Genomic DNA, 10,606 nt, shown 5'->3' on the forward strand with positions numbered 1-10,606 from the left:
TGGTTTGCTGTCATAGGAGCAAATGGTTACTCCGGGCTCCGAATGGTCGTTGAAATCATTTCAATTGACCTATCATGTGAGTTTTATATCATTTTTCTTTTAAAATATTGGTGAAATCTAAAGCTCTGTCTATTGAAGCGATGATAACTGTTGTCTCACTAGTTATAAAATGAGAATTATTCAACACCTGTCGACTGATGAGAATAATCCATGTTTTCAGTTTTACCAGAATAATAGTATAAAGAAGGTAAAGTTTTAATGAGCCTAATAAAAAAAATTATTCAAAGAAACATAGTATATTCAAATGTAAAATTTCAAAGCATTATGAGCTACTCATAAGTTATTTTTCTCTCCATCTTCTACCTTCTACCAGCCTTATATGCCTGTTCAAGCTCTAACATGAGCGTGTCACCGACTGTCCTTTGCGATGGACTTTACCACTGCGATCATTACGAGGATGAATTAGCATGCAGTAAGTCAATAACAAATAATATTTAGTAATGCGTTCTTTATAAATATTATAGGTTTTTTGTATTGTACTTCATTATTTTCTAGCATATGTTAATTCTTAGATACTATGAAATTTTGCTCTCAGCCAATCAAATGTCAAGATTTTAGTAGCTTATTACAGTTATCATAACTTGTTATTATTAACTAGTTCATGAAACAGGGCCCAGGTACACAAACATGGTGTTGGAATACGGGAGCGGAAATCTAAAGACTTGAAACTCTCGTTCTCTCAAATTCTTTTTACCACTTTCTTATGAATATCATAATTACATTAGTGTATTGCAGTTCTACGATGGAGAAAGTTTTAAAGACAGACTTGTTTTGTCTGTCTCATTGAATTTTAATGGATAATTTATTCCTGGGGTTATGGCTTTTGTGCTCTCGGCCTATTAGGGTGTCCAATTTTGATCCATCGAATTTTCACAACTTTGTAGAAGCCAAAAACTGGTCCTAAATAGTAACCCATTTAATACCATACGATTTCGACCCTCAAAGTACCATCAAATTCATTGATAAAAAGTGTGGCAGGCAGAGTGTAGCTGTCGAGTTAATCCCCGTAAATTGCCTCGACTGACCACATGAAGTTTTGTCCAAGCACCAGATATCATCATTTAGAAAACATATATGTCTGCATATTAGGACAGGCCGGTCTCTATATTTTGTAATGAAAAGGTAATTTTCCTTTACAAATCGTGTCCATATGATTTAAAGGAAAAAATGCTCTCATTTGTTAAAGGGGCATCTGACTCTATCAACCGATCCCTGTTCAAAGTTGGTAGATTTTCGTGTTTATAATGTCATGTCATAATTTCTACTAGCCAAATTTTTCGCAAGTGGTAGATGGGTTGAAAACGACCCGACATTGGTATCTGTTTTGGGAGCTCTGATATATACGGTTAGGTCTATACAATTTTGGGGGAATGTCCTTTCCTCTAGTTAAATAACGGGGTTGAGCAGTTTTGCTTATACACATTTTTTTCGGGAGAGGCTGCCATATTAGATATCGATGCAAGATGATGAAGCTTATCTACCAATCTCTTGTTGAAGAATTGACAAGAACCATCGACACGTGACTTTTTTTTCCTTTTTTTTTTTTTTTTTTACCTTTCAGATTATTCAGCAACTTATCTCCAAGAAGGCGAATCACATTTCCTCTCCTTACCACACACCAGCACAACACGATTCTATAATGCAATCTTGCTACAAACAAACGCTACGAATGGGTTTCGAGTTGTGTTCCGAGATTTGTATCTCTATTATGGTGCTAAAGTCCAAATAGGGACAGGTAACGATCCGTCTGACACACAGTCTGGCATCACAACTATCGATGAAAACATAAACTACGGGCCTGATGATGTCTATGCAGATACAAATGAGATGTGGTTAGCTGTCATAGGAGCCAATGGTTACTCCGGGCTCCGAATGGTCGTTGAAATAATTTCCATTGACCTATCAAGTGAGTTTTAAATTAATTTTCTTTTGAAATATCGGTAGAATCTAAAGTTATGTCTATTGAGGCAGTGATAACTGGTGTTTTACTGGTTATAAAATGAGAATTATTCAATACCTGTCGACTGATGAAGATCATCCATGATTTAATTTTTACCACAAATAATAGTATGAAGAAGGTGAATTCTGACGCGCCTAATTACTGAAAGTATTTAAAGAAACATAGTATATTCAATTGTTACATTTCAGAGCATTATGAGCTAATCATAAGTTATTTTTCTCTCCATCTTCTATCTTCTACCAGCCTTATTTGCCTGTTCAAGCTCTAACATGAGCGTGTCACCGACTGTCCTTTGCGATGGAGTTTACCACTGCGATCATTACGAGGATGAATTAGCGTGCAGTAAGTCAATAACAAATGATATTTAGTAATGCGTTCTTTATAAATTTCACAGGTTTTTGTTATTGTACTTCATTATTTTCTAGCATATGTTAATTCTTAGATACTATGAAATTTTGCTCTCAGCCAATCAAATGTCAAGATTTTAGTAGCTTATTACAGTTATCATAACTTGTTATTAATAACTAGTTCATGAAACAGGGCCCAGGTACACAAACATGGTGTTGGAATACGGGAGCGGAAATCTAAAGACTTGAAACTCTCGTTCTCTCAAATTCTTTTTACCACTTTCTTATGAATATCATAATTACATTAGTGTATTGCAGTTCTACGATGGAGAAAGTTTTAAAGACAGACTTGTTTTGTCTGTCTCATTGAATTTTAATGGATAATTTATTCCTGGGGTTATGGCTTTTGTGCTCTCGGCCTATTAGGGTGTCCAATTTTGATCCATCAACTTTTCACAACTTTGTAGAAGCCAAGATTGGTCCTAAATAGTAACCCATTTAATACCATACGATTTCGACCCTCAAAGTACCATCTAATTCATTGATAAAAAGTGTGGCAGGCAGAGTGTAGCTGTCGAGTTAATCCCCGTAAATTGCCTCGACTGACCACATGAAGTTTTGTCCAAGCACCAGATATCATCATTTAGAAAACATATATGTCTGCATATTAGGACAGGCCGGTCTCTATATTTTGTAATGAAAAGGTAATTTTCCTTTACAAATCGTGTCCATATGATTTAAAGGAAAAATGCTCTCATTTGTTAAAGGGGCATCTGACTCTATCAACCAATCCCTGTTCAAAGTTGGTAGATTTTCGTGTTCATAATGTCATGTCATAATTTCTACTAGCCAAATTTCTCGCAAGTGGTAGATGGGTTGAAAACGACCCGACATTGGTATCTGTTTTGGGAACTCTGATATATACGGTTAGGTCTATACAATTTTGGGGGAATGTCCTTTCCTCTAGGTAAATAACGGGGTTGAGCAGTTTTGCTTATACACATTTTTTTCGGGAGAGGCTGCCATATTAGATATCGATGCAAGATGATGAAGCTTATCTACCAGTCTCTTGTTGAAGAATTGACAAGAACCATCGACAGGTGACTTTTTTTTCCATTTTTTTTCTTTTTTTTTACCTTTCAGATTATTCAGCAACTTATCTCCAAGAAGGCGAATCACATTTCATCTCCTTACCACACACCAGCACAACACGATTCTATTATGCAATCTTGCTAAAAACAAACGCTACGAATGGGTTTCGAGTTGTGTTCCGAGATTTGTATCTCTATTATGGTGCTAAAGTCCAAATAGGGACAGGTAACGATCCGTCTGACACACAGTCTGGCATCACAACTATCGATGAAAACATATACTACAGGCATGATGATGTCTATGCAGATACAAATGAGATGTGGTTAGCTGTCATAGGAGCCAAAGGTTACTCCAGGCTCCGAATGGTCGTTGAAATAATTTCCATTGACCTATCAAGTGAGTTTAAAATTAATTTTCTTTTGAGATATCGGTAGAATCTAAAGTTATGTCTATTGAGGCAGTGATAACTGGTGTTTTACTGGTTATAAAATGAGAATTATTCAACACCTGTCGACTGATGAGAATAATCCATGTTTTCAGTTTTACCAGAATAATAGTATAAAGAAGGTAAAGTTTTAATGAGCCTAATAAAAAAAATTATTCAAAGAAACATAGTATATTCAAATGTAAAATTTCAAAGCATTATGAGCTACTCATAAGTTATTTTTCTCTCCATCTTCTACCTTCTACCAGCCTTATATGCCTGTTCAAGCTCTAACATGAGCGTGTCACCGACTGTCCTTTGCGATGGACTTTACCACTGCGATCATTACGAGGATGAATTAGCATGCAGTAAGTCAATAACAAATAATATTTAGTAATGCGTTCTTTATAAATATTATAGGTTTTTTGTATTGTACTTCATTATTTTCTAGCATATGTTAATTCTTAGATACTATGAAATTTTGCTCTCAGCCAATCAAATGTCAAGATTTTAGTAGCTTATTACAGTTATCATAACTTGTTATTATTAACTAGTTCATGAAACAGGGCCCAGGTACACAAACATGGTGTTGGAATACGGGAGCGGAAATCTAAAGACTTGAAACTCTCGTTCTCTCAAATTCTTTTTACCACTTTCTTATGAATATCATAATTACATTAGTGTATTGCAGTTCTACGATGGAGAAAGTTTTAAAGACAGACTTGTTTTTTCTGTCTCATTGAATTTTAATGGATAATTTATTCCTGGGGTTATGGCTTTTGTGCTCTCGGCCTATTAGGGTGTCCAATTTTGATCCATCGAATTTTCACAACTTTGTAGAAGCCAAAAACTGGTCCTAAATAGTAACCCATTTAATACCATACGATTTCGACCCTCAAAGTACCATCAAATTCATTGATAAAAAGTGTGGCAGGCAGAGTGTAGCTGTCGAGTTAATCCCCGTAAATTGCCTCGACTGACCACATGAAGTTTTGTCCAAGCACCAGATATCATCATTTAGAAAACATATATGTCTGCATATTAGGACAGGCCGGTCTCTATATTTTGTAATGAAAAGGTAATTTTCCTTAACAAATCGTGTCCATATGATTTAAAGGAAAAATGCTCTCATTTGTTAAAGGGGCATCTGACTCTATCAACCAATCCCTGTTCAAAGTTGGTAGATTTTCGTGTTTATAATGTCATGTCATAATTTCTACTAGCCAAATTTTTCGCAAGTGGTAGATGGGTTGAAAACGACCCGACATTGGTATCTGTTTTGGGAGCTCTGATATATACGGTTAGGTCTATACAATTTTGGGGGAATGTCCTTTCCTCTAGTTAAATAACGGGGTTGAGCAGTTTTGCTTATACACATTTTTTTCGGGAGAGGCTGCCATATTAGATATCGATGCAAGATGATGAAGCTTATCTACCAATCTCTTGTTGAAGAATTGACAAGAACCATCGACAGGTGACTTTTTTTTCGTTTTTTTCTTTTTCTTTTTTTTACCTTTCAGATTATTCAGCATTTTATCTCCAGGAAGGCGAATCACATTTCATCTCCTTACCACACACCAGCACGAGACGGTTCTATAATGCAATCTTGCTCAAAACAAACGCTACGAATGGATTTCGAGTTGTGTTCCGAGATTTGTATCTCTATAATGGTGCTAAAGTCCAAATAGGGACAGGTAACGATCCGTCTGACACACAGTCTGGCATCACAACTATCGATGAAAACATAAACTACGAGCCTGATGATGTATATGCAGATACAAATGAGATGTGGTTAGCTGTCATAGGAGCAAATGGTTACTTCGGGCTCCGAATGGTCGTTGAAATCATTTCCATTGACCTGTCAAGTAAGTTTTAAATTAATTTTCTTTTGAAATATCGGTAGAATCTAAAGTTATGTCTATTGAGGCAGTGATAACTGGTGTTTTACTGGTTATAAAATGAGAATTATTCAATACCTGTCGACTGATGAAGATAATCCATGATTTCATTTTTACCACAAATAATAGTATGAAGAAGGTGAATTCTGACGCGCCTAATTACTGAAAGTATTTAAAGAAACATAGTATATTCAATTGTTACATTTCAGAGCATTATGAGCTAATCATAAGTTATTTTTCTCTCCATCTTCTATCTTCTACCAGCCTTATTTGCCTGTTCAAGCTCTAACATGAGCGTGTCACTGACTGTCCTTTGCGATGGACTTTACCAATGCGATCATTACGAGGATGAATTAGCGTGCAGTAAGTCAATAACAAATGATATTTAGTAATGCGTTCTTTATAAATTTCACAGGTTTTTTTTATTGTACTTCATTATTTTCTAGCATATGTTAATTCTTAGATACTATGAAATTTTGCTCTCAGCCAATCAAATGTCAAGATTTAAGTATAGCTTATTACAGTTATCATAACTTGTTATTAATAACTAGTTTCATGAAACAGGGCCCAGGTACACAAACATGGTGTTGGAATACGGGAGCGGAAATCTAAAGACTTGAAACTCTCGTTCTCTCAAATTCTTTTTACCACTTTCTTATGAATATCATAATTACATTAGTGTATTGCAGTTCTACGATGGAGAAAGTTTTAAAGACAGACTTGTTTTGTCTGTCTCATTGAATTTTAATGGATAATTTATTCCTGGGGTTATGGCTTTTGTGCTCTCGGCCTATTAGGGTGTCCAATTTTGATCCATCGACTTTTCACAACTTTGTAGAAGCCAAGATTGGTCCTAAATAGTAACCCATTTAATACCATACGATTTCGACCCTCAAAGTACCATCTAATTCATTGATAAAAAGTGTGGCAGGCAGAGTGTAGCTGTCGAGTTAATCCCCGTAAATTGCCTCGACTGACCACATGAAGTTTTGTCCAAGCACCAGATATCATCATTTAGAAAACATATATGTCTGCATATTAGGACAGGCCGGTCTCTATATTTTGTAATGAAAAGGTAATTTTCCTTTACAAATCGTGTCCATATGATTTAAAGGAAAAAATGCTCTCATTTGTTAAAGGGGCATCTGACTCTATCAACCGATCCCTGTTCAAAGTTGGTAGATTTTCGTGTTTATAATGTCATGTCATAATTTCTACTAGCCAAATTTTTCGCAAGTGGTAGATGGGTTGAAAACGACCCGACATTGGTATCTGTTTTGGGAGCTCTGATATATACGGTTAGGTCTATACAATTTTGGGGGAATGTCCTTTCCTCTAGTTAAATAACGGGGTTGAGCAGTTTTGCTTATACACATTTTTTTCGGGAGAGGCTGCCATATTAGATATCGATGCAAGATGATGAAGCTTATCTACCAATCTCTTGTTGAAGAATTGACAAGAACCATCGACAGGTGACTTTTTTTTTCGTTTTTTTCTTTTTCTTTTTTTTACCTTTCAGATTATTCAGCATTTTATCTCCAGGAAGGCGAATCACATTTCATCTCCTTACCACACACCAGCACGAGACGGTTCTATAATGCAATCTTGCTCAAAACAAACGCTACGAATGGATTTCGAGTTGTGTTCCGAGATTTGTATCTCTATAATGGTGCTAAAGTCCAAATAGGGACAGGTAACGATCCGTCTGACACACAGTCTGGCATCACAACTATCGATGAAAACATAAACTACGAGCCTGATGATGTATATGCAGATACAAATGAGATGTGGTTAGCTGTCATAGGAGCAAATGGTTACTTCGGGCTCCGAATGGTCGTTGAAATCATTTCCATTGACCTGTCAAGTGAGTTTTAAATTAATTTTCTTTTGAAATATCGGTAGAATCTAAAGTTATGTCTATTGAGGCAGTGATAACTGGTGTTTTACTGGTTATAAAATGAGAATTATTCAATACCTGTCGACTGATGAAGATAATCCATGATTTCATTTTTACCACAAATAATAGTATGAAGAAGGTGAATTCTGACGCGCCTAATTATTGAAAGTATTTAAAGAAACATAGTATATTCAATTGTTACATTTCAGAGCATTATGAGCTAATCATAAGTTATTTTTCTCTCCATCTTCTATCTTCTACCAGCCTTATTTGCCTGTTCAAGCTCTAACATGAGCGTGTCACCGACTGTCCTTTGCGATGGACTTTACCACTGCGATCATTACGAGGATGAATTAGCGTGCAGTAAGTCAATAACAAATTATATTTAGTAATGCGTTCTTTATAAATATTACAGGCTTTTTTTATTGTACTTCATTATTTTCTAGCATATGTTAATTCTTAGATACTATGAAATTTTGCTCTCAGCCAATCAAATGTCAAGATTTAAGTAGCTTATTACAGTTATCATAACTTGTTATTATTAACTAGTTCATGAAACAGGGCCCAGGTACACAAACATGGTGTTGGAATACGGGTGCGGAATTATAAAGCCTTGAAACTCCCGTTCTCTCAAATTCTTTTTACCACTTTCTTATGAATACCATAATTACATTAGTGTATTGCAGTTCTACGATGGAGAAAGTTTTAAAGAAAGACTTGTTTCGTCTGTCTTGTTGAATTTTAATGGATAATTTAGTCGCTGCAGTTATGGCTTTTGTGCTGTCGGCCTTTTAGGGGGTCCAATTTTGATCCATCGACTTTTCACAACTTTGTAGAAGCCAAGATTGGTCCTTAATAGTAACCCATTTAATACCATACGATTTCGACCCTCAAAGTATCATCAAATTCATTGATAAAAAGTGTGGCAGGCAGAGTGTAGCTGTCGAGTTAATCCCCGTAAATTGCCTCGACTGACCACATGAAGTTTTGTCCAAGCACCAGATATCATCATTTAGAAAACATATATGTCTGCATATTAGGACAGGCCAGTCTCTATAATTTGTAACGAAAAGGGAAGTTTCCTTTACAAATTGTGTCCATATGATTTAAAGGAAAAATGCTCTCATCTGACTCTATCAACCGATCCCTATTCAAAGTTGGTAGATTTTCGTGTTCATAATTTCATGTCATAATTTCTACTAGCCAAATTTCTCGCATGTGGTAGATGGGTTAAAAACGACCCGACAGTGGGCTCTGTTTAAGGAACACTGATATATAGGGTTAGGTCTATACATTTTGGGGGAATGTACTTTCCTCTAAGTAAATTAGAAGGCTCCCAGATAAGCTGTCAGTGCAAGATGACGAATCTTTTAAACCAATTCCTTGTTGAAGAACTGAAAAGAATCATGTACATGTGACTTTTTTAAAATTCGTTCTTACTTCCCCTTACAGATTATTCAGCAACTTATCTCCAGGAAGGCGAATCACATTTCATCTCTTTATCACGGACCGACACAACACGATTATATAAAGCAAGCATTCTACAAACAAACGCCGCGAATGGATTTCGAGTTCTGTTCCAACATTTATATCTTTATATTGACGATGAAGTCCAAATAGGGACAGGGAACGACCCGTCTGACATACAGTCTGTCATCACAACTATTATTGGATATACAAACTACGCGACTCATACTGTGGCATATGTACATGGAAAAATAGACTACCAGCCTGATGATGTCTATGTAGATACCAATGAGATGTGGTTTGCTGTCATAGGAACAAATAATTACTCCAGTCTCCAAATAGACGTTGAGATAATTTCTATTGACCTACCAAGTGAGTGTTGAATTAATTTTCTTTTAAGATATCGGTTGAATCTAAAGCTCTGTGTATTGAAGCAGTGATAACTGGTATCCTACCAGTTATAAAATGAGAATTATCCAACACAAAGGGTTACAGCAGTCTCAAATATGGACGTTGAGCAAATTTCCATTGACCTATTAAGTGAGTATGTGATTCTTATCGATCTGTCTTATTTGAATATATTTTAATGAAATCGGTGACATATTTAGTCGGTTTGGAGTCGGTTTGGAGTCAGTCTAACGGTTCGACTGAAGTAGATAGATGGTTAGATAAATGATTTACAGGTAAAAGGAGTAACAAATTTGTACCGAGTTAAATAACATACCTAAAGGTAAAAAGACCAGTGGGGCTCTTATTACCAATCATTGTGAAAGAATATGTTTTGACTAATACGTGATGATTCAAATTTCGCCGAGAAACCGCCTACTAATTGATATATTTGGTAAATTATTATATCTATTTGGACCGGATAGATATCGCTCACGTATCGCGCACGTGACTCGGCCAAATTTCCTATCATTCTGGTGATTCCAGAATCATCAAGTACACACCAATGTTTATATGATAGATGATCAACCTTTTCTGCTCGATTCCACAACGTTTCTTTCACAGTGCAATCGCATGACCTTTATCGTTAAGGAGCATAACACGAAATCTGAAGTGGAATATCAAGAAATCTAGGTGGAAGCATGGCTCATTTCGATAGACTCCCTAACAGAAAATAGAATGCACTTTCTGAACCGGAGAAAATATGATCGAAGATAAATTCATGAAAATACGAAAGAAAGAAAAAGGAAAGAAGTCAATGCATACGTACACTGTCGCTCATAACGTTGGAAAAAAAAATCCCAATTCATGGAGTAGCATAGAACTTACGAATTCATGCGTACAGTCAGGATTCAGTGGCTAAGCAATGTCCTCGTTACTGTGAGGCCCCAGGATCGAAACCGTGTCGATGTGCTATATTAGTGCCCTTTTGTGAGGCATTAATCCTCATTACTGTTAGTTATGACTTAAGGACGTAGGTCCCCTAGTAATTAGCATAGTAGTATACACATGCTT

Source organism: Strongylocentrotus purpuratus, unplaced genomic scaffold (assembly GCF_000002235.5).
Source record: "Strongylocentrotus purpuratus isolate Spur 01 unplaced genomic scaffold, Spur_5.0 spur5_contig_865, whole genome shotgun sequence".
Lineage (NCBI taxonomy): Eukaryota > Metazoa > Echinodermata > Echinoidea > Camarodonta > Strongylocentrotidae > Strongylocentrotus > Strongylocentrotus purpuratus.